Genomic DNA, 23,207 nt, shown 5'->3' with positions numbered 1-23,207 from the left:
AGGAATTATTTCAGCTCAGTACTAATGTGGACACGAGAACAAATGGATATAAACTGGCCGTGGGGAAGTTTAGGCTTGAAATTAGACGAAGGTTTCTAACCATCAGAGGGGTGAAATTTTGGAACAGCCTTCCGAGGGAAACAGTGGGGGCAAAAGACCTCTCTGGCTTCAAGATTAGGCTAGATAAGTTTATGGAGGGAATGGTTTGATGGGATAACGTGATTTTAGTCAATTAGGCAATAACGTGCCATCGCTGATAAAATGAGGGTCCGGCTGGAGAATCTTGCCTGTATGCTCGGGGTTCTACTGATCGCCATATTTGGGGTCGGGAAGGAATTTTCCTCCAGGGTAGATTGGCAGAGGCCCTGGAGGTTTTTCGCCTTCCTCCGCAGCATGGGGCAGGGGTCGCAAGCTGGAGGATTCTCTGCGACTTGAAGTCTTTAAATCACGATCTGGAGACTTCAACAGCTGAGTTAAGGGAAAGTGGGTGGGTCAGCTTTTGTGGCCTGCATCATGCGGGAGGTCAGACTAGATGACCATAATGGTCCCTTCTGACCTTAAAGTCTATGAGTCTATGAGTTCTGTCCCACAGCCCCAAGAACTGTCCTGGGCCTGATGTGAAGTAAATGTAGGGGTGACTCTGCCTGCCTAGACTTTTCAGTAGAAAAATTCAGACACAACACTATGTCTGGTGAAGGAGGTATAGATGTGTTGTTCTATTGTTCTCATTTTAAATGTACTTGATCATTTCCATGGCAAAAATATTTGTACGAGACCATGAAAAAAGGAAGAAACTGTGAAAATACCCACGGGAGAGAGGGTGATTTCTGAGAGCCGGGGTAGAGACGGAGATTTTCATGAAACGGGGAGAGGCCAAAGTAGGGCCTTTAGCTGGAGCAAAAGGGAAGGTTACTTGTGCACTTTCATTTTAACCAGTCCCACATTCTGTAGTCCCTACTGCCCCACCCCCAAGGTGTCACCTAGAGCTTCCCCACTGGCAAAGACACCTGTAACTCCTGAGACATCCCACTGGTCTGGCTCTCCTCCCCACTGCTAAAACTGCACATCCCCCAGCACTTCCTCTCCTAGCTGGATCCCCTGGCAGCCAGAGCTCTCCACAGAACTGCCGTGGTTGCTCTCCTGGGTGTCTGTTCAAGGATGGCTACGGGCTTCTCCTGAGAATGCAGCTGAGAAATGACTCACCCTTCTCTAGATTCTCTCCTGTAGAGCCTGTATGGTAAAGTCCATGCAACATTACCTTTCATACCAGACCTGGTATGTCGCCAGTAGCCCGCTGTCCCCTGGCCGCAGCAAAGGATGTTTCCCACCGTCCAGGAGACCCCAGCCTGGGACTCGAGTCAGCTTCAGCCTTCTCTTATCTCTCTGCTTGGAATCAAGTTCATGTTTTCACCAAGAGTTAAAGCAGCCTGAACCCCCAGAGTCTGGCTCAATGTCACAAGTTCACAATGTGTCCATGGAAGAAAATTTTTAAATCCCAGGTGAGTGGAGTTAAATCAGTTCTCAGGCGGAGTCCTTTGCTCTGAATCCTGAGGATATTGTTCCACCATAAGGCAATTTCCCGCATCTTTCTCATACACAAGCACAATTTTCTTTGCACAAATGCATGAACAGCAAGATCTTTCTCTGTCCCTTGTGCAAAGCAGGGTGTCAAATTCCATGGAAACTTTCTCTTCTGCAATGGAAACAATGGACAAAGAGAGGGGCCTGGGAACATTCAGCCCTGCCACTGAGATGTTCCCTCCTCTCTTTCTTTATGTTCCTGTTTTTTCATGTAATGTCTGGGTTGGGGGGAAAAGCTTAGTTCACTTGAGGCTAAGGGAAAAAAAGACCCTGAAAATCTCAGGGCCTCAGGGAAATCCCAACCTCTGCTACCGGGATCACTGAGGTGCTGGGGATTTCAGTAGGAAACGGACCTTCTGAATTGTCAAGGTGGGGAATGAATAACAATCTACAACTACATCCACCTCATTAATCACTGACACGGGCTAATCATGCTGTAGATAGAAGGGAAACGGAGTAATTCTTTGCTGTACAGCCGTGGAAACAGTGATCCAGCTGCGCCGCAGTGAATGTGCTGGGGGAAAGCTGGACTTTACAGGCAGGTGGAAATAGTAGATCCTAGAAACACCTGGAGCTTCCCACACCATTTCTGGCACCAGGGTGAGGTGTTGAGATGCTCACAGCACACCCCACCACCATGACCTTCCAGCAGGGGATTGCAGCACACACACCCCCAAATGCAGGGGAGAGGGCTGATTGTATCTCTACACCCTGAATCCAGGGCACACACTTTCTCTTCCCCACACATAGAAGCTGGCCCTGCTGCAAAGTGACCCCTATGAACCAGCAACCTCCAAGAGAGCACAATTGGCCCTGAGAGAGGGGAATGGGCTTCCCATGAAGCGTATAGGCCACTGGATGCTCTGGGAACAGGAGGGCTCTGAGTGTAGCACTTAGGAAGCCTAATTTGACTGCTGGTGTAGCTCAGTGGAAAACCGCATGGTTTGAATGTATGAAACTCTAGGTTCAATCTCCAGGTTCTCCTGCTGCTTTGCTCATACCCAGATGGGATGTGGCCCAGCAGTCTCCCTGCACAAGTTTCAATTCTGATCAGTGAGGGAGAAGTGCCAACTGCATGGAAGGTCTGAGGGTGGGTTTCTGCTCCTAAATCACCTGCATACTTTTAAGATTCCCATTCACTGGGTTGCTTGATGATGGAGAAGGGAGAATCCTTCAGGAGTGGAGGGAAGGGTCCAATCAGCACAGACTGAGGGGCAAGGACATGGAGGGGCAGTCAGTGCCGAGAGAAGTCAGTGATTTACACAAGACAGGGGACAGTGTCTCTTTAAGGGGACAGGAGGGAAGGGCAGCTAGTTTGGAATGATTCTGATGCTAAATAGAAAAAACGCTAGTCAATGAAAGAGGAGATCATAGCAGGGGAAGAAGGGCAGCTCCACAGGGGCCATGGGTGCTCACACAACACACAGTTAACCTGGGGAACTCTTTGCCAGAGGATGTTGTGAAGGCCAAGATTAGAACAAGGTTAAAAAAAGAACTAGAGCAGTGCATGGAGGATAGGTCCATCCATGGCTATTTACCGGGATGGTGTCCCTAGCATCTGTTTGCCAGGAGCTGGGAATGGGCAACAGGGGATGGATCACTTGATTACCTGTTCTCTTCATTCCCTCTGTGGCGCCTGTTGGAAGACAAGATAGTGGGCTAGATGAACTGGTCTGACTCAGTATGGCTGTTCTTATGTTCTAACTGCTGTTTATTGAAGAGACGACCTGTCGGGCTACACAGAACTGAAGAAGTGTTCTGAGTTAGCTCCAAAGCTCATCTCTTTCACCAACAGAAGTTGGTCCACTACTCGCTCTTACCCTCACCCACCTTGTCTCTCAACTCCCTTTGGAGAGAAGTTAAGTTTTCCCTTTGGGAAACTATCAGGCTGAAGCAATTGTATTGATTCTGACACAAGAATTGAAGGATAAGACAGTTACCTTTTCCGGTAACTGGTGTTCTTCGAGATGTGTTGCTCATGTTCATTCCACAATAGATGTGCACGTTAGCCACGTGCACCAGTGCCGGAAGTTTTTCCCTTAGCAGTACCTGTAGGGGAGCACCCCTAGCGCCCCATGGAGTGGCGCCACCATGGCGCAGTATAAGGGGTGCTGCGCACTCACCCCACCCTCAGTTCCCTCTTGCTAGACAACTCCGACAGAGGGGAAGGAGGGAGCGATGTGGAATGGACATGAGCAACTCATCGTGAAGAACGCCAGTTACGGAAAAGGTAACTTTCTTTTATTCTTCGAGTGATTGCTCATGTGCATTCCACAATAGGTGATGCCAAGCTATATCTGTGGGAGGTGGGCAGGAGTTCAGACACTCAGGATGGAGCACTGCTCTGCCGAACCGAGCGTCCTCCCTAGTCTGGGAGATGATTACATAATGCGAGATGAACGTGTGGACTGAAGACCATGTGGCAGCCCTACAAATGTCCTGAATACGGATGTGAGCCAGAAAGGCAGCCGATGAGGCTTGCGCCCTAGTCAAGTGTGCCCTCACAATCGGCGGTGGGGGAACTCCCACCAGATCCTAACAAGTATCGATACATGAAGTAATCCAATTGGAGAGCTGCTGAGTGGAGATCATGCACGCGGCTGTGGTGGTGAAGACTTCCTGAACTGCTTTGTATGTTATAGGTAAAAAGCCAGAGCCCGTCTTACATCTAACATGTGAAGGCGGCACTCCTCACTGGACACGTGGGCTTGGGACAGAGCACCGTCAGGAAAATGTCCTGGTCCATATGATATGCAGAGACCACCTTAGGGAGGAAAGACGGGTGCAGGCGGAGCTGGACCTTATCCTTATGGAATACCATGTACAGGAGTTCGGGGGTCAGGGCCTGCAGCTTCAAGACCCTCCTAGCAGATGTGATTGCCACAAGGATACTATCCATGACAGGTAGGACCAGGAGCATGTAGCAAATGGCTCATATGGAGGTCCCATTAGCCTGGCTAGAACCAAGTTCAAGTCCCACTGAGGGACTGGGGGTCTAGTGAAAGGAAAAAGGTGATCCAAGCCCTTAAGGAATCAACTGCTCATGGCATGAGAGAATATGGTGTGGCCCTGTACCGGCGGGTGAAAGGCCGATATAGCTGCCAAATGAACCTTGACAGAGATGAAGGAGGTAATCCAGTATAAGCTGGATCGGGGCAGCTACTGGAGAGATGTCCGATAGGCGGCCCACTGGGAAAACCGAGACCATTTTTCCAGGTAGGGCTGATGCGTGGAGGGCATCCTGCTCTCCAGGAGGATGCACTGGACTCCCTCCGAGCAAGTCCTCTACTCCTGGCCTAACCACTGAGCAGCCATGCCAGGAGGTGGAGGGCTGCTAGGTTGGGGTGGGGTGGAGGAGGTGACCTTGGTCCTGGGTGAGAAGGTCCAGGCGGGTTGGCAATGGCCACAGCAGGGCGACTGCCAAGCTCGTGAGAGTCCCGTACCAGTGCTGTCTGGGCCATGCCGGGGTGATCAGAAGGACGCAGGCCCTGTCCATCTTTATCTTTTCCAAGACGTTGCCAATCAGCGGAATTGGGGGAAAGGCATAGAAAAGCTGACCGACCCAGGACAGAAGGAAGATCGCGCCCATGCCCAGCCCTCCCCTGGAACAGAAACGGGGAAAGCGGTGGTTCTGCCCGGTTGCGAAGAGGTCCACTTGGGGAGTGCCCCACATTCAGAAAATCCTGTGCATCACCTCCAGGTGCAGTGACCATTTGTGCTGAGAGAAGTAGTCCTGGCTCAGCCAATCCGCCCGAGAGTTTCGGACACCCGGTAAGTGGTGGGCTTCCAAGTTGCTATTGTGGGCTATATAGAAGTCCCACAGCCTGAGGGCTTCCTGGCAGAGGGCTGAGGAGCAGGCCCTGCCTTGCCTGTCAGTGTAGAACATCAAGGCTGTGTTGTCCGTGAGAACTCTGACCACTCTGCCTGCTAGGCACGAGCGAAAGGCTACACGAGCTAGATGGACCGCTCTGAGCTCCTTGATATTTATGTGCAGGGCTAGTTCCTGCGTGGGCCAAAGACCTTGGGTCTGGAGGTTTCCCACATGGGCTCCCCACCCCAAGTCCGACGCATCGGACACCAACTCTACAGTCAGGAACTGGCCCCTGAACGAAACCCTTAGAGCATGTTCCCTGGGGTGGACCACCAGTGCAGGGAGGCTAACACAGGCTCGGGAACAGTGAGGACTTTGTCCATCCTGTCTCTGGACTGGGAAAATGCTGAGGCCAACCAGAGCTGAAGGGGCCACATCCAGCGTCTGGCGTGATGAACAACATATATGCATGCCGACATATGACCCAGGAGTTGGAGGCACGCTCTGGCAGTCATCACAGAAAACCTCATGGCCACCCTGATTAGCTCCCTCAGGCTTTTGAACCTGTCCGGTGGGAGGGAGGTTCTGGCCCATGTTGTGTCCAGAATCGCGCCAATGAACTGTATGCGTTGCACCAGTACCAATGTGGATTTGGTGCTGTTTACCAGCAGCCCCAGCATGGTACACCTGGACAGGAGGAGTGATATGTGACCCTGTACCTGTGACCTGAGCTGCCTTTGACCAGCCAGTCGTTGAGGTAGGGAAAGATCTGGACCCCCCGACGCCTGAGGTAGGCCGCTACCACAGACATGCACTTTGTGAAGACTGGGTGCTGTCAATAGGCCAAACGGGAGGACAGTGAATTGGTAGTGTTCCTGTCCTACTGTGAAGCAAAGGAAATGCCTGTGGCCCTCGAAGATATGAATGTGGAAGTATGCATCCTATAGATCAAGGGCAGCGTACCAGTCTCCGGCATCCAGGGAGGGGATGATGGAGGCCAGAGAGACCATGCGAAACTTGAGCTTTACCATGTACTTGTTCAGGCCTCACAGATCCAGGATGGACCTGAATCCCCCTTTCACCTTCGGGATAAGGAAATAGCGGGAATACCCCTTGTATCTGTACTCCGCGTCACCACCTCCACAACTCCTAAACAAAGGAGCTGCCTCACCTCCTGCTCAAGTAAGCGCTCATGAGAGGCATTTCTGAAGCCTGAATGGCTGGCCTGGTGGCAGCTGTGACCTCCTCAACCAGAGCCTTAAACTCCTTCTTATCACGCTCCTGGAGGAAGTCTGCCAGGGCACTGAGCCCACAAGTTGAAGTCATATCTGCCCAGAAGGGCTTGGTGGTTCGCTACCCTTGGTTGGAAGCTTGAGGATGAATAAATCTTTCTACCAAATAAATCTAGTCTCCTCAAGTCATTATTTAGTGATCCTGTTGACAGAACTGCACTTGAACTTTCTCCATGTCATCATGGAGGTGTGGGGAAAATCAAAGCTGAAGTGAAAAATGGTGACTTTAGCAAATGGTCATTTCTCTTAATGTCTCCAATAAATCTGAGCTACATCCTATCAAACTGAACTAATATCCAATTGGGTGACCAAACAGCCTTCAGGAAATATAGAAACCCACATCACATGGATAGAATACATGACAATGAAAGTGTCGAGTGAAATTCCAGAGCAGTTTACATCTGATTATTCAGAATCAGGACAACAGATTCTCCCATCACTTTCTCCTCTAATTCATTGAAACCAGCTTCACTCAGCACTGTCTCAATAGTCAGTTATACTATTAGTATCCTTGTATCCCTATAATGGGGGACAGAACAGCTACCTTGCCAGAAGTGGCTTTACCAATAGATGGAACCTGGGATTTAAATTCCAAATGATCACACTGTGTTTGGGATCCATTTGAATTCCCCTTCCAGGTCTTTGATACTTTCATCTCCAGTCATAGCAACTCTGGTATAGGATTAAAGAATTCAAAGCATCATCTCCATGCATAGACAACGGAGAACGCTTCTTTACATGACACTTTGAGAAGTGGATGGATAGAATGTGATGAAGATAAACTCTGCATAGCTCATAGAAAAGGTAACAGTTGTATAGTTACGTGAAGGAAGGAATCTCTGAGTCACCCCGTCTCCTTCCAGTGTCACAGAGGCTGAAATGACACCTTTTTTTCCCTGCCCCTGCTCCTCTTCATTTAAATATAATTTGAAAAGGTCCCAATATAACTGCTCTTCAGCACAACCAAGAGCAACGTGAGAACAACTGGCAATTATACAATCTGTATCATTGGTTACTCTAACAATAACTTTGTAATAGGAGGAATGGTATAAATGTGATGCTCCCTGGCTCCTGATAGGAAGGGCACACTCGAATTACTCATGGGACAATGGAGTTGATAGAAAGAACAAATGGGCCACTTCAAAACAGGGTGAACTGCAAAAGAAAATATGTGCCACTTATCTGGACAAGCTGAGGGATAACGGTGCTGCAAATAGTTCAAACAGCTTTAAAAGTTACTATGTGGGAATCAGAATAAGTATTAAAGAAAAAAAAGTATTGATAGTCCTAGAGATTTTTATGGTCTTGATCTCCCTTTCAGATTCTCTGATGGCTAACATGGGCTGAGTGCTAAGAGAAGGTATTCCCACACTTACTGCTTTCATAGGTTCTCTCACCTGTGTGGATTCTTTGATGGCGAAAAAGGCTTGATCTTTGAGTGAAGCTTTTCCCACACTCACTGCATTCGTAGGGCCTCTCACCTGTGTGGATTCTCTGATGATCAGAAAGGGCTGATCTGTGAGTGAAGTTTTTCCCACACTCACTGCATTCATAGGGCTTCTCTCCTGTGTGGATTCTCTGATGGTGAAAAAGGCCTGATCTTTGAGTGAAGGTTTTCCCGCACTCACTGCATTCATAGGGCCTCTCCCCTGTGTGGATTCTCTGATGCCTAATAAGGTGCGAGCTGCACTTGAAGGTTTTCCCACACTCATGGCATTCATAGGGCCTCTCCCCTATGTGGATTTTCTGATGGTTAAAAAGGCCTGATCTGTAAATGAAGGTTTTCCCACACTCACTGCATTCATAGGGCCTCTCCCCTGTGTGGATTCTCTGATGTTCAGAAAGGGCTGAGCTAGTAGAGAAGCATTTTTCACACTCACGGCATTCATAGGGCCTCTCCCCCGTGTGGATTCTCTGATGGTGAAAAAGGCCTGATATGTGAGTGAAGTTTTTCCCACACTCACGGCATTCATAGGGCCTCTCCCCTGTGTGGATTCTCTGATGGTGAAAAAGGACTGATCTGTAAGTGAAGTTTTTCCCACACTCACTGCATTCATAGGGCCTCTCCCCTGTGTGGGTTCTCTGATGTTTAGAAAGGTCTGAGCTGTTTGTGAAGCATTTTCCACACTCACTGCACTCATAGGGCCTCTCCCCTGTGTGGATTCTCTCATGTTGAGAAAGGGCTGATCTGTGAGTGAAGCATTTTCCACACTCACTGCATTCATAGGGCCTCTCCCCTGTGTGGATTCTCTGATGTTCAGAAAGGGCTGAGCTGTTAGTGAAGCATTTCCCACACTCACGGCATTCATAGGGCCTCTCCCCTGTGTGGATTCTCTGATGTTGAAAAAGGCCTGATCTGTTAGTGAAGCTTTTCCCGCACTCACTGCATTTGTAGGGCCTCTCCCCTGTGTGGATTCTCTGATGATCAGAAAGGTCTGATCTTCGAATGAAGTTTTTCCCACACTCAGTGCATGTATTTTTCCTCTTTCCCCTGAGGATTTCCTGCTGTGTTGTGGTTTCCTTGAGGCCCTTCTGAGTTCCCCGACAGGAAATAAATTTACCCACTTTCTCTCCTGGCTGGTTTCCCTGCTCTCTTTCTTGTCTGTGCTGAATCTCACAGGATTTTCCCTGCTCATGACTGCTGGACACATTCCTTTTCCATGTTTGCGATAATGCTCTATGTTTATCCACTCGCTCAACATTTTCCTGCTGAGAATTCTGCTCCTCTTTCTCACATACCACTGCATCACCTGCTGTGATAGAGACAGAAACCTCAAACAGGGATGGAAAGGGGAAGACCAAACCAAAACAAGTGCTGGAGAGAGGTCAAATAAAAATCAGGAACTGAACTCCCCCAAACTCTTCCCCCAAATAGGAGAGAGGAGGGGATCAATTCACCCTTCACATTCCATCCAACTTCACAGGGGGAAGGGAGGAAGCTACAGCCTGGTGTCTGCTAGGATCTATAGGAAGCCATGAGCTATGGTTATCCTGAGGATATTACCCCTGCTAGGGACAATAATGAACTGAGACACCTCCCAAGGGCTTTGTAGGGCATCCCAGATGTATCCTTCAGGCACTTACAGATTCTGAGTTGGTTTAATGTTTCCTCATCTGTGCAGGGAGCTCTCAGTATCTCTCTTTCCTCTGAACCCTGGAGGTCTGGGACCCATGGCTCTTCTCCTTGTTCCAGCCGGGAGATCACATCAGGTTGGGAAACTGGAAACCCTGCTCAGATGAAAGAAAACAAAAGGAGTTCAGTTGATTTCATAAGACTTCCTCATAAAAGACATTCTATTAATTTATCTTCAGGGCTTAGTGTGACCTGGTGTGCCTGGGGCAGTCCTCACTGAAAATGCCAAAGTCAAGGCAGGCTGAAAAAGGGAGAGCAGATGCTCTCAAAACTGGTGGTTAACACTGATGTTAAACTCACTGACCAGTAACAAACTGTGCTTCTGATCACCCACACTGGTTATCGAGAAGCTGAAAAAAGAAATCACACAGCCCCCTTTATTGCATTCCAGTTCTCTGACTCCCAACCAGCACCTAGGTCCAGTACAGTGATAGGATATTTAAAAACTCTACTCACAAACAAAATATTGGAAGGAAGGAAGGAAGGAAGGAAGGAAGGAAGGAAGGACAGACGGAAGGAAAGAAAGAAGTCAGATACATTCCATAATCTATATATAGGGTTCTTAGATGTACTGGTGAGTTGCTGGCATGAAAGTCCATCTGGAACACATCCACAGCTTGGATGGGTCATTCAGTCCTTTGTTCAAGGCTTCAGTTTGTAGAGAAGTTGCTCCAGAGGTAGGAAGAGGGACTGAAGACAAAATGGAGATGATGCAGCTGCCCTTTATATTCCTTTTGCCACGTGGCTTGTACTTCCTGTGTCCCAAACACAAGCTTCACAGCATATGGCATGGAAAAGCCTTGGAGTTCTCAGTACACAGGCATAGCCCTGCATGTCTTGCTGACTCAATAGGTGTATCCCCTTGGTCCTTTCCATGGGCTCATTGTACAGCTGATGACCCTGGATAGGCCATCAAATGGGCTAGGCAGTGCTGACACCAATATGTCTGGGGGTGTCAACCAGAAACACTGCACAAATCTGGAAATACAGATATACCGTACATATCTGTAACTCAGAATACAAACAGAAACAAAATGATCACACTTGGAAAATCATAACATTTTCCATGACACCTTACATGGCATATCTAGCATGATTCATTGCAATTTTATATTATTATTAATACCAATATGATAAAGTGTCTCACAATTTCATACAATGTCACACTTAGTAAATCAGTGAATTTGCAGGATCAGCTCCCCAGGTCCTTGAAGATGCCGAACACTCGTTATGAGGGATTGAAATACTCACATATCTGCTGGGAACACACACAGACAGCCACTGTGTCAGTCTGTACCCCTATGTTCACTCGTTTAGAAAATTATGATCAATTTTGTACCTAGTATGTTTTGTGAGGTATCACTTGAAATCGCATAATCTACTGAATATTATCCTCCTGTTAAAATGTGTAGCAACACTAGATGTAAAGTTATGAGATTTTACTATTTGATATTACTGAAAAAGTTACAATTCTGGGGAACACCCACAGAACAGTTCCTCAGAGACAGCAAGGCAAACAGTTGGTTAAATCGCCATTCTCTGGAGGGGGAAGGTGTGAAGAAGACATTTACATTCCATCACAGGGACCACTTGAGGCTCCTATCTACAACAGACAGCCTGTCACCATGACTCAGCTGAGAACTGAAGTTGTTTCTAGTACCAAGGACTGAATTATAAAAAGAGGTGAGGAAAATGCTTGAGACTCTCTCTCTCCCCTTTCCCTCTGCTCATGACAATTCCTGAAGAACTGAACTTGGGCGGCAGGGGTGGGTTAGGGGGAGTCCTGGCTTAAAGGAAAGCCAGCATATGGTGAGAGAAACACTTGCTTTGAATCCATTTTAGCTTGTAAACTTAGATGTTAAGATTGTTTTATCTTGCATTTCTTTTGTAAATAATTCTGACTTTTATGCCTCATTACCCGTAGTCACTGAAAATATTTTTTTTCACTAGTTAAAAATCTTGTTTTATTGTTTTATCTAACCAGTGTGTTTGGAAACTCCGTTTGGGAGAACAAGGCTGGTGCATGTTATTTTCCACTGATGAAATAACAGACTTCCTATGACCTTGCGTTGTTCAGTAGTGTGCTGGACAGTGCAAGATGCACATTTCGGGGGGAAGTCTGGGACCAGAGAATTTTCTGGGTTTCTCTGGTGGTGTACTGTAATTCATGAGTCGCTGACTAGCAGTACTCAATACTGTGTAGCTGGGAGCGAGTTACATTCTGGAGACTGTGTGTTAACTGTCCAGGAGTGGCTGTTCTCACAGTAAAGCAGTGTAAAAGGCACCGCAGCCTGGGGAACTGAGGGGACACAGCTGTTCAACAGTCCAGATTGCACTGTGGTTAATGTCACAGACACTCAATTTCAAAGAGTCTCCTAAAACACCGAGAAACTAAATCCATGTCCCAGAAATCGAAGTCTCCAGAGAGAGGGCAAGTTCTCCCTGGAACTGCTTCTTGCTGACAGAGGTCCAGAGACAAAGAGAGAATCCTGGGGAAGCTGGGAACAGTAAGCATGGGCTGGTGGAGTTCAGTGGAGAAAGGGAACAGAAAGGGCAGGGATATTACTGAATGCAGGATCTCAGCAGTTCTAGATGTGAGGATAGCGCATATTGCAGCCCATTGGAAAACATAATCCCACCTATACATATACAGTAACTCCTCACTTAAAGATGTTCTGGTTAACGTTGTTTCATTGTTACGTTGCTGATCAATTAGGGAACATGCTTGTTTAAAGTTGTGTAATACTCCCTTCTAACATCATTTGGCAGCCACCTGCTTTGTCTACTGCTTGCAGGAAGAGCAGCCCGTTGCAGCTAGCTGGTGGGGGCTTGGAACCAGGGTGGACCAGCAGCCCCCTATCAGATCCCCCAAGGTCCCTGTGCAGCAGCTGCCTGCAGTTCAGCTGTGTCCCTCCCCCACTGCCATGTGCTGCTCCTGCCCTCTGCCTTGGAGCTGCTCCCCGAGACTCCTGCTTGCTGTGCAGGGGGGAGGGAAGGAAGAGGGGGGGCTAATGTCAGGGTGTCCCCCTCCTTCCTGCACCCCACTTAGCCCATCTTCCATAGAGCAGGGGGGGACACACCAGGGCTCAAGATGGAGGGAACTTGCAGCAGCTGCGGTCTCAGCAAGCTGATCTAATTAACAAGGCAGTGTACTTAAGAGAAATGTGCATAGCTCCCTCCATTCCTGCTGCCTTGTGTAGAGAGACAGAGTTAACCCTTGAGGGCTCAGCCAGTTGCTAGTTCATCATTTAGCAGTAAGGGAAATATCCCACCCTCTGACTCCTCCACCTCAACCAAGCTCCACAATCATCATCACTGTGTACCAGTATTAAATTGTTTGTTTTAAACTTATACTGTGTGTGTATATATTTATATATAATATAGTGTTTTGTCTGGTGAAAAAAATTTCCCTGGAACCTAACCCCCCTCATTTACATTAATTCTTATGGGGAAATTGGATTCATTTAATATCGTTTTGCTTAAAGTCGCATTTTTCAGGAACATAACTACAACGTTAAGTGAGGAGTTACTATAAAATGATGGGGTCTAAATTAGCTGTTTCCACTGAAGAGAGAGATCTTGGAGTCATTGTGGATAGTTCTCTGAAAACATCCACTCAATGTGCAGCAGCAGTCAAAAAGCGAACAGAAAGTTGGGAATCATTAAGAAAGGGATAGATAATAAGACAGAAAATATCATATTGCCTCTATATAAATCCATGGTACACCCACATCTTGAATACTGCATGCAGAGGTGGTCGCACCACCTCCAAAAAGATATACTGGAAATCAAAAAGGTTCAGAAAAGGGCAAAAAAATGATTAAGGGTATGGAACAATTTCTGTATGAGAAGAGATTAAAAAGACTGGGACTTTTCAGCTTGGAAAAGAGACGACAAGGGGAATATGATAGAAGTCTATAAAATCATGACTGGTGTGGAGAAAGTAAATAAGGAAGTGTTATTTACTCCTTCTCATAACACAAGGACTAGGAATCACCAAATGAAATTAATAGGCAGCAGGTTTAAAACAAACAAAAGGAAGTATTTCTTCACACAACACACTGTCAACCCGTGGAACTCTTTACCAATGGATGTTCTGAAGGCCAAGACTATAATAGGGTTCAAAAAAAGAACATGATAAATTCATGCCCATCAATGGCTATTAGCCAGGATGGGTAGGGATGGTGTCCCTAAACTCTATTTGCCATAAACTGTGAATGGGCGACAGGAGATGACTCACTTGATGATTACCTATTCTGTTCATTCTCTCTGGGACACCTGGCATTGGTCACTCTTGAAAGACAGGATACTGGTCTAGATGGACCTATGCTCTGACCCAGTGTGGCCATTCTTATGTACTAGGGAATCTAGTGAGTCCAGTGTAATGGGAGGGAGTAGGAAAATCCCTGGCTGTGGAGAACACTGGGAAATTAGAAGCTATAATTCAGGAGTAACAGACTCTAATTAGTCTGGTAAAGCAGATTGTGAAAAAGAAGCATCGGAGTCATGTGAGTTTGGGAATGAGGGACTCAAAAATCCAAGGAGCCTGAAGAGAAGAGGGATTGTGGCTATTACACATGGTGATAGGGGAGCAAGACTCTCCATGTCTCAAGAATTTTCACTACCAACCTAAACCATTTTCACATGCTGGGGTGCAATCCAGATGAGTGAGGAATTGTGTCATCTGTAATGCTGTGTGAGATTCAATGTTCTGCTTATCATAGAATATCAGGGTTGGAAGGGACCTCAGGAGGTCATCTAGTCCAACCCCCTACTCAATGCAGGACCAATCCTCAGACAGATTTTTGCCCCAGATCCCTAAATGGCCCCCTCAAGGATTGAACTCACAACCCTGGGTTTAGCAGGCCAATGCTCAAACCACTGAGCTATCCCTCCCTTATGGAGCTCCCTTGTCTGGATACTCCCAGCCAGCATTCAAGGACGCATGGAGTGTCTGTGTGATAAGTAACCCTGAACCAGCAGCTCTGACTCCAGCAGCCTGCTTGTTACACCCAAAGCACATTCTGGTCTGGGTGGAGAAGGGCAGGGGTAGGAAGCTTCTATTCGTTATGCTGGACCTAAGCCCCAGTTTTACTTGAGCAAACCGGAGATATTTGACACTGTGCGATACTGCTCCTGTGCTCTGTTCCAGAGACCCTCCCCTGCTGCAGAACACTTTTGGTAGTGTGTGTGTCACTGGCACATTGGGGTGAAGCTGAAACAGGACAGAGTAGAGGTGGCATTGTGGGGCTGGTGTGAACCTTAGCTCTTCATTTCCCCTTCCAAGAACCGAGGGGACAGTAACCCTTACCCAATGAGGTCACATTCTCATAGTTCTCCTGCAAGACGTCTCTGTAGAGAGCTCTCTGAGTGGGGTCCAGCAGAGCCCACTCTTCCCTGGTGAAATACACAGCAACCTCCTCGAAAGTCACCGGCCCCTGAAAGAGCAAGAGTCCAACACTCAGTACCTGCTGCCCCACTCACAGCCCCCCTATACGTGGGGGACAGGAGCCAAACAAAAGCTCTGGGTGGCTCGCAATCAACATATTCCCACCCCCACCCCACTCAGAGCATCCAGAAAACACCAGGGTGAGGGGATGAAGAGACAGCCCCTTGTCTCTCCCAGCAGATGCATCACACACCTACTAGCCACAGACTGATACAGGAGATGGAACCACTAGCAGGGTCCAGGAAGAGCTCCTTGGTAGGAAGCCCAACACCCTCCTCATTGTGAGGAGCTGGATATGAAGGGAGGGGCAACACCCCTAAGCCTGACTAGTGGGTGCCCCCTTCATATCTCACAGCAGCCGCTGGTTGGGTCAGGCTCCAGCACTAGGAGTCTGGTCAGTTTTCCTAGCTCCATGTTGGTGGGTTATTTTCTGTTCAACAAATTAGAGCATTTCCACCTCTGAACCTCATGGATCTGTTCCTAGTTTCTAGGCTGCTTGTTAAACAACTCCCAGCAGGTTTGCACACCCTGTCCTCCTCCCTTTCTCCACCCTGTGCATTTCCTGCCCTGCTCCAACCTCCAAACCAGACTGTGCAAACCTTCCCATCTCCGGTGTATTCGCTGTCCCTCTCCCTCCTGCAGGAACCCACCAGCAACCCCCCAATAATCCCTACCTGAGCTGGCTCCTCTGCAGCCATTTCTCTCCCCTGTCCCATGGGAGGACAGGATGAACTGGAGCAAAACATGGACGTCATTCTGCAGCCTGTCTGGGTGAGAAGGGCAGTTGTGGAGGTTTCAGAAAAGGCTTTAGTTAATTTCACATTATGCTTCCCCCAGGCCCTTTCCCTGCAGAGAGACATCCTACATTCTGCCATGCTGAGAAAATGCTTGATCTCTTTATTACACTGCAGACCTGGCCCCTCCTGCCAGGCTAAGCCCACAGACACATTTTTAACTTCCCTTCTGCCTCCCCGCATCCTGTAACTAAGTCTCTGAACACAAGGCTAGAAAAAAAGCAGAACCAAAGGAGTCACTTTCGATGATTCCCTCTAACACTGACCCCATGGGAGCCACACCCCAGCAGGAGGGATATGGAGTCAGGAACTGGGTTTTCCTCTGTCTGATCCTCATCTTGTCCACAGGAAAGTGACTCTACCCAGGGTGCAGTAATCCATCTGTCTGGGCAGGTTAGAGATCTGGAAATCTCTCTTGAAACTCTTCTCTCCCATGGCCCCTTTCAGTCTCTCTTTCTCCTTCTATCTCCTTTTCCCTGTCCCTTCTCCCTGCCCACCTGATAGCGGAGTCCCATTCCTGGGTTGTTTGCTCCCCCATGGCTGGATTTGCTCCTGAAATTGCTAATGGGAGGAGAAATGGGGTGTGGGGGAGGGGCTGTTTGTGTAGAGTCATTTTAATGCCAGACCCCAGCATTTTCCCTTGGCTTCTTTTAGTTACCTGGAGTCTCTGGCTCAGAATTTAGTATTAACAGGGCTCAGGGCTGCCCTAGGGGGCTAGTACCAGCTGGAGAAAGTCATCACCTGGGCCAGGCAGAGAAGAAGCTTTAATTAAGGTCACTTCCCAGCACAGAACCTCCACTGGGGGAGCAGCAGCTGCTAAGCCAGATCACAATGGAGGCTGCAGCGTCTGACCCAGGAAGCTGAACCCCAATATCATGAGCAGAGAGGGACAGAGCATTTGAGCAGCTTCCCTCCTTCAGCTCTCTGGGGAGAGCAGCTAATGAGAGCCCCTCCTCACAGGGAGAATTGCGCATCTCATTTGCCCCACTGTCCATCTGGAGTCACTCCTTGTCTTTCCATGCAGTGACTCTGGATTAACAATGGTCTCAATGAAACCAGATTTCAGAAAGAACGAGTCCAGAATGCTGTGGAAGAGACCATTGTGTGGCAGTGCTAACCCCCTTCCCACCTCCCTCACCCCCAAGATCTAGGACAAGGACTGGGGGGCAGGAAATTTCCCAATGGAACCACAAGTTCTTGCAGTTTTCAAGAGGGGAGAAAAGCAAAATGTGTGATTTCACCTCACAGTGTTTGATAAGCGGATAGAAAGTTATCACAGTGACTGGGTGTGGCCGGGGAATGTCGGGCAGTGCTTGGAGCCAGGATTCTGGCACAAGCCAATCAGGGAGAAGAAGCATGGTTAGTAGCAGCCCCCAGAGCCCCCAGCCAGGGTCCCCCAGAACCCAGACCGCCAAGCCAAGGTCCCACCAGATATTCCCTGGGACCCAGCCCCCAGAGTCCCTGGCCAGGGACCCCAAATACCCCTCAGAGCCCCACCAGCCAGACCTTCACTGCCAGCCTGGGAATCCCAAAGAGTTCCCCCCACCAAGAGCCCCCAGCAGCCATGGACCCCCCAAAAGGACCCCCCACTGGGAACTCTCACTGCCTGCCTGGATTCCCCCACTGCCTGCCTAGGACCCCTGCTTGCCCTCCACCAGGATCTGCCCTGCGGTTTGCCTGGGACTCCCTCCTCCCCCTAGTGGGACCCCCTGATACTTTTCCGTGGGACCCTTCACTCTGCTTGCCCAGCATCCCCTGACCTAGTGTCAGGGATGCCCCTCCACAGCTCTGTGCACTGGGCATGGCAACGATCCCAGGAGTCTGCGGGGGAATCCCATACAGAGAGCCCGTGGCACAGCACCAGGCACCCTCTAACCCCACGCCACGCCTCCCCAAGAGACACCCACCCCCACTGTTCCCCAGCCAACAGACCCTCAGCTGGGCACATCAGACCCACCTCCAGGACCCATAGCCTCAGGGCTTGGCACATCAGAACCACCCCTCAAAACCCCAAACCTCCAGAATCCACCAACCTGACTAGGGTACCCCCTGCCCAGCCACCCAGAGGCCTCCGCCTACCACAATGCCCCTTCAGCTCCAATCTCCACACACAGACCCTCCTCCACCCACCCAGCAACAGTGTTACCTCACAGTGTCTGATAAGTGGATCGAAAGTTATCACCGCCCCTTGCTGGCCAGTCGCACAGGCAGAGGGAGCCCTGGGGGATGCTTCGTTAGCAGGAGAACGGAAGGCACGGAGAGCCAAAATAGGTAAGAAATTTCCATGCCCTGTCACTAGCAAATCACTGCTCTACAGCCAAAATGCTTCTGAAATAAATGTAGTCAAACTTTACTAATTCTGGGTCACTGAGAACGAAAATGATGCTTAAAATTGTTGATTGGCTCTAGTTTTCAAGATATGCTATTGGCTCAGTATAGACGACCGTTGACTTGGGAATGGCGGAGGATAAGTGAGTTATAAAGGGAAGGGATCTCAATTTAAACCAGAAATGACTAAAATACATCTTTGACTGGATCTATGAATAAATCTATGACTGGGTTTGGACAGTACTTGCTTTTTAGGCAAAACAATGAATGATGCAATCTGAAGCTGGTATTGCGTCATACATTATATGAATTGCATCATGTTCTTCCTAGAAGTCATGGATGATGCAATCATAACGAAGCTTACATCACTCTGCTGAACAAATTGCCCTATATCAGCTCTAGAAATCATACAGTGTCGTGCTCTCTTATTTGTCAGTGTTTGATTTTGCAAAGGGACACATTTCTGTTTAGCCAAAGTGAGCAGAGATGCCTCGTACTTGTGTGAACAGTGCAGATAACTTCTGCTATGTTTGTGGTGAAGTGACTTTTGCATCACAAAAGCACAGTATAAGCACTATGGTTAAGAAAGCCTATCACCTTTATTTTGGCTGCAAAATTGGAGATCAGGACAAGAGGTGGGCCCCACACATATGCTGCAACACTTGTGCAACAAATCTTCGCCAGTGGTTGAACAGGAAAAGGAAATCTATGCCTTTTGCAGTGCCATTGATTTGGAGAGAGCCAACAGATCATACCAGCAATTGTTACTTCTGCATGGTGCCTCCAATTGGGAAAGGTGTGTCAAAGAAGAAAAAGTGGACTGTGCATTATCCAAACATTCCATCAGCTATACGCCCAGTACCCCACGGAGTAGGACTGCTGGTTCCTGATGCACCAGAATCATTCTCACTTGAGTCAGACGAGGAAGAGGATGAAACTTCTGGTCCTGAACCATCAATGTCACAGGACCCACATTTTCTCCCATCCTCCTCCTCTGAACCACACCTCATAACACAAGGTGAACTGAATGACCTTGTCAGGGATTTGGAACTACCCAAGAGTAAGGCAGAGCTGTTGGGCTCCAGACTACAGCAGTGGAATCTCCTGGCAGGTGATGTTAGGGTTTCCATGTTCCGTGACCGTCAAAAGGATCTTGTCCCATTCTTCTTCATGGAAGGTGATCTTGTAGCCTGCAACAACATCGATAGTGTGATGGCAGCCCTCAACATCGTTCACGATCCAGATGAGTGGAGACTGTTCATTGATTCATCGAAGACGAGTCTTAAAGCTGTTTTACTGCATAATGGCAATGTTTTGCCATCAATTCCAGTTGGTCATGCAGTCCATATGAAGGAAACCTATGACAACATGAAACAACTTTTGAGGTGCATAAACTATGACCAACATCAGTGGCAGCTTTGTGGCGATTTGAAGGTTGTTGCTCTCTTGCTTGGTCTGCAGACTGGATACACAAAGTACTGCTGTTTTCTCTGCGAATGGGATAGTCGTGCAAGAGATTCCCACTACATCAAGAAAGATTGGCCACTCCGGCAGTCATTGGAGTCTGGGAGGAAAAGTGTTCAGCATCCACCACTTGTTGAATCAAGGAAGATTTTGTTACCACCCTTACACATCAAGCTGGGTCTGATGAAGAACTTTGTCAAGGCCATTGACAAAACACAAGCAGCTTTCAAGTACCTCCGTGGAAAATTTCCAAGGTTAAGTGAAGCTAAGATAAAGGAAGGTGTCTTTGTTGGTCCTCAGATTCGTGAACTTCTTCAAGATGATGCATTTGACCATGCACTGCGTGGCAAGGAAAAGACGGCATGGAAAGCCTTCCAGTTAGTGGCAATAAATTTTCTCGGAAACAACAAGGCAGACAACTACAGGTTGTTGGTGGAAAACCTCCTCAAGGCATACAAAAGCCTTGGTTGCAACATGTCACTAAAGATACATTTTTTGCACTCTCATCTAGATTTTTTTCCACCGAACTGCGGAGCAGTGAGCGACGAGCACGGCGAGCGATTTCACCAGGACATTGCAACAATGGAGAAACGCTATCAGGGAAAATGGAGCCCATCAATGCTTGCAGACTATTGCTGGACAGTGACAAGAGATGCTCCATTTAATGAATACAAGAGACAAGCGAAGAAGCGCCGAGTAGACACTGAAATGGACTAAACTATGTACATAATAGTTTTTTGTCTTTTGTTTCATAATAAATTTTATTGATATAATCCTTTTGCTGATTTTTAAAGTGTTACATAAACAGGACAGGTGAAATATTATCATGTAAAGCAACCATAAACATGTGAAAAGACCTAGGTTTACAATTTATGATTAAAACTCTATCTACACAATATATATAGACATAAAATGTAAAAACTTAAATATCTTAGAAACAGTAGCCAATCAGTTGTTTTAATTGTCATATTGGAATTCAGCACATCAAAATACATAATAAATAGCACATTTTATCTCTGAAGCAGACGACTTCTCAAAAATTGTAGACCAGTGTAATGGATCCACCCCAGAGGTGGCTACATCTTAGCACTGTGGGAAGCAGCCCCTCACAGAGACAATTTGTCATTGGGTTTGGGATACTTCTGGACCCACGGTGCACTCAGGGCTGGTCCACACTAACCCCCCACTTCGAACTGAGATACGCAACTTCAGCTACGTTATTCACGTAGCTGAAGTCGAACTATCTTAGTTCAAACTTACCGCGGGTCCACACGCGGCAGGCAGGCTCCCCCGTCGACTCCGCGTACGCCTCTCGCGGAGCAGGAGTACCGGCGTTGACGGCGAGCACTTCCGGGATCAATTTATCGCGTCTAGAGAAGACGTGATAAATCGATCCCAGAAGATCGATTGCTTACCACCGGACCGGGAGGTAAGTATAGATGTACCCTCAGAGTGACCAGCTAGAGAAAAGAAAAGGATCCAGCCAACTCTCCCGTTACCAGCTGGGAACCACTGATCCCCCAGACAGGAGGAGGCCTCTGGCTTTGATGGGTATTAAATATACAGCTGGTCTCTTTCATCGGCAAACATTTTTAAACAGAGATAAAGGAGGGAACAAATGATTCTCAAAGGGGAGCGGAAAGATGATCACTGGGAAATTGACCCCCCAGCAACAACCAGGATGGAGAACGACTGAGGACAGCAAATAAAATGGGTGGAAAAAATCCCCCGCCCCATTGGAGGAGATTTTAAGAAATATGAAGAGAACAGGAAGAAAGCAGGAGAGACGAGAGAGCTGATCAGAGATAATTTGAGTAGAAAAAGGGGGGGCGCGATCTGTCCCAGATTTTATAGCCACGTGTGAGATACTGAGAGAGAAAAGGGGAAGAACTAGAGAGAATTTGTATCGGGGGTGAGAGGCAAGTGGCACAAACAGGGACAGGATCCAATTAACTCCCCCCCAACTCCGGCTTCTCCTCTCCCTGCCCGACACCCCCTCCCCCCACACCACAGGGGACCCCCCGCCGGGCCCCAGTCTCTGCCCCCCCCATCCCAGCGGTGCCGGGGGCAGATCCTGCTGCAGCTCCGCTGGGGCTGAGGCAGCTCCGAGGCTTCTCCCAGGTTCCCCGGGGCGGAGAGTCACTTTCCTGCCCGGCCCCAGCGCCCCCCACCCGGGGTCTCTCACTCACCGGGGGCTCCGGCCCGGGGCTGCCCAGGGGGCGGGTCCCAGCTGGAGAAAGCCCCCCCCGGCCGGGCACGGAGGGGTTAATGCCGGGCTCCCCCACACAGACCCCCGGGAGCAGCAGCTGCTCAGCCCGGGCCCCAAGACCACACGGAGGCAGCAGCGGAAGTGACGTTGGGCGGGGGGGGTAGGATGAGCGGGGCTGGCACAGAGTAGTAACCGCTGCTGAAACCCTCCCTTACCTGGGCGGAGAGGGCAGAAGCGCTCCCCGGTGCAGGCTGGGAGATGTAGTCCCTGACTCTCCCTGGAGCGGAAGTGACGTTAGACCGGAAGGCCGAGCCGGGCTGTGTACGCGCGCGGCGCGCTGCGACTCTGCCTGGCTCGTGCGGGGCCGTTGGAGGCTTTCCCGGAGCCGGAGAAGGGTTTTGTGCCGTTCAAGCTCTGGGCATGCGCAGAGGCAGCGCTCACCCGCTGCTGCTCCCTGGCGCTGCGGGGCCGGGCGGAGCAGGAGGGTCTGTGCCGGGGAGACCTTCATTAACCCCCCCGGGCCCGGCCCGGGCCCTGCTCCCGCTGGAGCCGCCCTGGGCTCTGCCCGCAGCGGAGCTCCAGCCTCCAGGTACCGGAGCGAGAACTCTGCCCCAGTGTCCGTGGGGGGGACCCGGCATCTCGCAGCGCCGGGATCTGCTCCCTGGGGGCAGCGCCCGCGGGGGGCTCGGAGCTGCTGTCCCCGCAGGAGCCCAACGCCCCCGGCCCGGCCAGGCTCTGCCCTGGGGGCCCACGGGGGGAGGGGACCGGCCCCCACTGGGGTCCCTGCGGGGGGCTGGGCGGGGGCTGCCAGACACTAAGTAGCACATTCCTACGGCGAGTACTTTAATACACTACATCTGGCCGCTGCGCCTGGGTCTCTGGGCACCGGCTGCTCCCCGGGGTCTGGCTAGTGCCCCCCCGCCATGTCCTGCCTCCCTGCGGCCAGCTGGCAGTTGGGGCGGGGGGTCTCCTGCCCGAGGGATATGTCCGGGGCCGGTGTCGGGTAGCGGGTCACGTGCGTCCCCGAGTGTCCGATCCAGAGACACCCGCGTCTCCCCGCGCCCGGGGCCTGAGCCCGGCTGGGGAGTGTCCCCCTCGCACCCGAGCCTGAGACAATAAATCACCAGGGATGTCAACGCTGCAGGC

General features: G+C 49.5%; 1 protein-coding gene and 1 pseudogene across 1 annotated transcript in view; one reads left to right on the top strand and one right to left on the bottom strand.

Moving 5' to 3' along the window:
• Nucleotides 1-23,207, top strand: part of LOC135889361 (zinc finger protein 93-like) — a 419,634-nt gene that overhangs the window by 373,275 nt on the left and 23,152 nt on the right. The gene's annotated exons all lie outside the window — the stretch shown is intronic.
• LOC135889451 (zinc finger protein 773-like) lies at nucleotides 7,972-16,021 on the bottom strand (annotated as a pseudogene).

The sequence above is a fragment of the Emys orbicularis genome, chromosome 15, assembly GCF_028017835.1.
Source record: "Emys orbicularis isolate rEmyOrb1 chromosome 15, rEmyOrb1.hap1, whole genome shotgun sequence".
In the NCBI taxonomy this organism is placed as follows: Eukaryota; Metazoa; Chordata; order Testudines; family Emydidae; genus Emys; species Emys orbicularis.
Note: the sequence above shows the minus strand (reverse complement) of the source record. Positions and strands in the feature narration are given on the sequence as shown.